Source organism: Nyctibius grandis, chromosome 5, assembly GCF_013368605.1.
Source record: "Nyctibius grandis isolate bNycGra1 chromosome 5, bNycGra1.pri, whole genome shotgun sequence".
Lineage (NCBI taxonomy): Eukaryota > Metazoa > Chordata > Aves > Nyctibiiformes > Nyctibiidae > Nyctibius > Nyctibius grandis.
Genome location: NC_090662.1, coordinates 41,701,682 through 41,707,681, shown reverse-complemented (window position 1 = coordinate 41,707,681; position 6,000 = coordinate 41,701,682).

Here is a 6,000-nt window from a genome sequence, read left to right as displayed (position 1 = left end):
AAATTTGGATACTCAAAATTAGAAGCCTTTTTTGAAAATATGAGCCTGGGTGGAAAATTTTGCGCTGCACATAAGCAACGTGCCACTTTCACAGGCTTACAACCACTTATTCCTAAGCCAGCATTTCTTCAAATATGACAAAAACACCCCTCTTTGACTAGTTAGGGTTCACAAACTAAGGCAAACATAAAACCCAAACACAAACATTTGCAGAATTATAGCCTGGTATGTGGAAAAATAGTCACCTTGTGTTAGGCGAGCTCAAAAAGAGCTTCACCGAGAAACGTTTTTAAAAGCAGTCCCAGAGAAATGGACCTTAAATTTGCTTATTTGAAGCATTGTTGCTTTATCTTGGGGAACTCTGAGCTGCATGGGGCATAACAGCTTTCCTCCTCCTGAAAAAACAGTCTCTGAGGGCATTTTTGGAGGTAGAAGCCACACTGTGGGTAACCCAAAGCCCCTCACATTGGGATGCAACCCCCAAATGGCACTGGATGATGTGGAGGACTTAGCCCATGGCACAGTCAGCGGGGAATGGCTTTGGCCACCCTGCGGCTTAGCTCCTTGCAGATGTCACCTGCGGGAGCAACAACGGTGTCCCACACCTGCACTTCTGTCCTTCCCACACAGACAGGCAGCATTTCCTTACTCAGACACATGAAAGATAAGGGAGAGGTTAATCAGCTCCTAACTATGGGTAAGTTACCGAGCTGATTACTAAGACAACACTCTTCTGTGAGACTACATTATATATATATTGTGTGACAGTATGGACCTGTGACAACTTGCTTTGCCGTTGCCATTACCCAGCATCTCTCTGGGCAGTGCTTGATGGTGCACTTTCGCTCGGACTGACACTATTACCCAGCAGCAGCTTCAGTTACCAACATTTCCTTAATCATCCTTCCTTTTTTTTATTTCTCGTGTCTCTCTTACTTTGGTTCCAGGTAACAGGAACAATATCATATTCCTCATTTACATTTAATTTGCCTGTATTTCCCCCCCACATAGTTTGTACAAAAACAGCCTGTCAATTCCTCCCTCAGAGAGTTAACACTCAGGGTTTCTTCAATTTCTTTTGGCCCCTACTGTAAAATTCTTTTTGATGAATTATTTATGTCTGGAGCTCCCCAAGGAATTATCATTTGTATCTTCTATAGTTTCTGCCTGTCACCAGCTATTACCGAATTACATCAGCTGGACAGCAGCTGCCAGTAATCAAACCAGGTTCCTCCTCTGCCTTGCCTTTTTGCATCACCCAACAGGCACAAACCAACCAGCTCCTGGAGCAGGTTATTTTACAAGCCTGCTCCCTTGCCCATTGTGGAGGTTAAAGTTTGGTTGATTTTATTTCCTAATAACCTTGGTAAGAAAGGCAGCAATATAGAAAAAAAATAGATGTTGCTACTTCTGTGCATTTCGGTGGGCAAATAACACCAAAACCAAAATCTATCCCAGCCTCAGACCAGAAAATAGGTGTATCTGGCTATGCTCATTGTCAAATAGAAACAATTGTATTCTCCTAAATCGACTTAATTCAAACATCATCTTCAGGAAGCAAACATACCTGCAAGATCCCTATGCCCTTCTTGAAAAATAAAGCAAAAACTCTTGGGTGTGAATATTTACTTATCCAGCAATGGGCCTTGGTTGTCATCTCCTCAGTCATTCATCCAAAGCCAGACTGTAATATTGTCCTATTTTGCAGTCACCACAAGAAGTGGATTCTTCTGGGCTTAAGATCCTTATTGTTAGATCTTAGAGCCCTTTGAACAAGACTTCTGCTCCACCCTGGCAATAATAAATGTTTATGTGTATTAAGCTAAAGAGGCAATAAAATCTTTGTAGGATGGGAGTTTCAGTCACATAAAAGCTCTCTGTACAGAAAATCCAATGCAGACCTGTTTCCCTCGTTTAACTGGGTTTTTTTTCAGTAAATTTTCTGTGTGTCTGAAAATTAAATCTCAATGCAAAATTTTTGCAGTGTTTTCAGTTTCACATTTAAACCAACTTCCTCTAGCTTCTTTCAGTTTTAATGTTTTTTCCCTCTCTCCAGGTTCCTGTGTCAAAATAAGCGAGTGCTGAAAAGGAAAGAAAGAAAAGATTGTGAAGTGTGGGAAGAAAAACAAAAGCAAAACCTAACACTTAAAAATTCACACTTTAACAATATTTCAAAATAAATATTCAAAACATGCTTGAAAAATGTTTCTTCCAGCTTTAAAGCAGCCATCCATAATACTTTCTTGTCCTTCCATTCACTGCATTCTCTTAGCTTGTCCAGGAAACTTTGTATTGAAGCAAAGCACAGAAATAATCCCAAACAGAAGGCTTTCTTTGCAAGAAAACTCCATTCTTCTGTACAGGAGGGAGTTGGGCAGTGAAGACTTACTCTGAGGCTTCCTCCCTCGTCATCAATGTGGGCTTTGATTTTTTTGTAGAGAAATCCCTACATTTGGGCTGTACATCGACAGCGCTACAGGTCAATACAGTCTAAACATACCACCTTTGAAGACATGCCTTCAAACCTTGACTTAAACTCATTACTGAATCCTACTGAAGCCCGTGGTTGGCACACCCAACCCCTCTCACCAGCTGCAGCCCTCTGATGAGTGACTCAGAAGTGGGAATTGGCTGAGACAGGGGCCAGCCCATATCTCGCTTTCCCATGACCCACGGTCAGAGCACGCCCTGCCAAGTTCAGCCTCATCATTAGTTCTTCATAGGGACTAAATACACCCCAGCAATGTTTAGTATTCCCCACTTTCCACAGCTGCCTTACTATTATCATCTTCCTTCTTTCTGCCTTTTAGCAAGAAGAGTGTACATGAGCGCTCAGTGTAAGACATTTCGATGCAAGGTGGCCACGTATGGCACAACAGTACCACCACATCTGGTTTGATGTTTCTCCATGAAGCAACTCTCAATTAAGTGTGTAGAAAAGCAAGATTTTTGCTTCAAATCATACTATTTCACACGCTTTTGATAGAACTGAGGACTCTGACCACTCAGAAAACCTTCGCAATATTGATACGTGCCCTGCAAATTTGTTAGTCTAGGATTTAAATCTGCTTTCTTTTTCTAATCTGTTACTTTTGAGTTCACAGGAATTGTCTGGATTTTGGGTTTACAACATACTCTCCAGATATAGCTCTGAGACTAGAAACTTTTATATCAGTAAACAGTCAGAAAATGTAACTATATAATAACAATTCTAGGAGCGAGGATTTGAGGAAAAACACCAGCTGAAGTCATGACAGCTGGCAGCATAATAGTCAAAACATCTTTACTATTTTTTTTTGGTGTAACAGCAACACCTTGATCCGTCAATGTTGATTAGAGCCAACCACATCACATCCCAAAACACATCTTTGAAAAATGACTGTTGAATACGATTATTTTTTCTTACATTCACATCATTTCTAGTGTTTTCCTATGAGCTCCAGCTTCTAAAATTACATATATTCATGAGAATCATGGGGTTTCATTTCTCACGATAAGGCGATGAAAATGTAACATAACAAAGTCAAGCAGTTAGATACCAGCCAAGAGAAATTTTGCTGTAATTTATATCTCATCAGCTGTATGGGGCAGAAGGGAGGAGAGGCAGGGGAGCAGCCAAAGGACTGAGGAATGGCCCTGAGCTGTTGGTGTGACACAGAGGAGAAAAATCCTGTGATGTACTGGGTGAAGTACCGTGGTGGGCAGGGAGAGGTACTTTTCTTACAGTACATAACCCTGCTGGGACCGCAACCAGAATGCCATCCAAAGCCCTAACAAAGCTGAACTCAAGCTAGAACAGGTGCAGAGACCTAGTAGGATGGGAATGGGGAGTCAGTTTTACTGTTGAGACAAATATAGCTTAATAGGGTTGGCCTAGAAGAAGAAAGGCTGAGGGGAATACAATTACACTTTATAAATACGTACCCAAATACCAGCAGGGCTGAAGAATGATTCAAGCTATAAGACAATGCTGGCACAAGAACAAATAGCATGAAAAAAGTCAACAACTATTTTAAGCTAAAAGCACATTTCTAACCATCAGAGAGGCGGTGGTTCACAACAGTCTTCCAACAGCAGCAGTAGGTGCTAGTAAGTTAACTACTTTAACAGCAGAAAAATTGTAAAGTCATGTAAGGGATTTTATGACATGGTATCTGCTGTAGTAGTGGGTGTCCCGTAGGATCTATGCTCTGAGAAAGGTTCTGGCTGTCATGGTTGAAAGGTAGAAAAAAAATACATAAATGTAAACCCTGAAAGCTGAGATGCATGAAGGCAGGTAGTTGTTTACTGATACCCAAGTCCAACACAATAGAGAGTTGGATGAAACCAGCGAGAGGAAAAAAGTGATCCCTTGTTTATTGCTTATTGCCCTTCCTTTGCAACCACCAAGGTCCCTGCCCATTTACAGAGAGGCCCGCTCATGAGGATTTCCTCAGCTTTGGCCAAAAAGGGCAGTTTGTCTGCCCAGTGCTGCCAGACCTACCTCAACCAAGGGAAAACCAAGAAAGTGGGAACGAAAAGTCTTAGCTTGATCCTCTGCTATAGCTGAGGATAGATAATGTGCCCAGCTCCTTCCTGGTCAGAACATCCCAGGTGCCTGTTATGCCATAGTTTTGTCAGAGGAGAAAAACCCTGTTTGTATCTCCTCAAAGGCCCATAGCAGCCATCTCTCTCCTGTTTCTAATCTTGCCTGAGTGAGCTCACTCCAGAGCCACCTTTTTGGCAAGCAGGCCAAGTGGCTTCTACCAGGTGGGGAAAGGTTTCTGCTTCACATCCTTCAGAGGCAGAGGCACACTTGCCTTCAGCTTGATTTCACGCACACTTCATTCACAGGCTCCAAAAAGGCTGCCAGCGCCGCTACTCCCACACAATAGATCATAAATAACTGCACAGGTAAGTATTTCACTGAAGGTCCTCAGAGTGCAACCCAGTAACTCCTGTAGAGTCACTGGCCATAAAGATAATTTGTCTGAGTCAGCACCAGAGGAAGAAGGAAATTTGGGGTTGAAAGGGATCTGCTGTGAGAAGACATCAGCATGCCTTTCTGGCAGCTCTGCCTGCACTGATTTGCTGCAGGCAATTCTCAATCAACATATGAAGAGCACTGCAGGAGCTACCTCCTAATTATAAATCATTTAGTCAATCAAAACATAACTCCTCAGCTACGCAAAGATCTCATTTCTTCTCAAGAGCCTTACATGGAAAGAAAAATGGAACTGCTGTACCAGGAGGAGGGAAAAAGCTTTATTTAAAAGTGACAAAAAATGAAAGCTTCAGGATCCCATTTGTGGTGTAACTTACAGCAACTTAGGTACTTGTCAAAGCTAATTAAGACAGGCCATCTGCAAGTGCTTATGATTGGAAACATTACCCTCCGTGCCAGCAGAACAGTGTGTTACAGCCTCCTCGCATCCCAGCCCGACAAGTGCTAAGCTGCTTTGCCTGATGCCACCAGTCCTGGCGTAGGGAGCACTTTCCTCTTCCTGCAGCCTGAGAGTGTGTTACCTGAGCATCACCTTCGGTTCCTGCCCCGTGCGCACTGTCAGGGACAGGAGCACCCCGTGGGGAGCAGGGCCAGTGCCACCCTTGCACACACGCCCAGCTCTGGGGCACAGCCCGCTCTCAGGCCAGCTCCCACCGGTGGGCTGGGACACCTTGCTGGGTACCCTATGGCAGCAACTTCATCTTTGAAGCACTGTACTAGCAGTTCACTGCCTTTGGCAAGCGATTTGCAGGCAGAGCCACAAGCAATGACAGGCTGGCTCGGGAGGAATGAGGCCTGCTGGTCCACCCCAACATGACGGACAGATGGGTGCTGGCAGCCCTGGGAGTTGTCCGTGAGGAGCAGGTCCAACAGGGCAGAACTGCTCACAGGACTGACACTCAGGCAAGCAGCAGCGCAGCGTCCCGTTGCTAGCGTGCAGGGCCCTTGGTACACAAATGTTCAGTTTCTCCTTAGCAACGCTTCTTTTTTTCTTGTGTCCATGAAGTGTTCTTTGT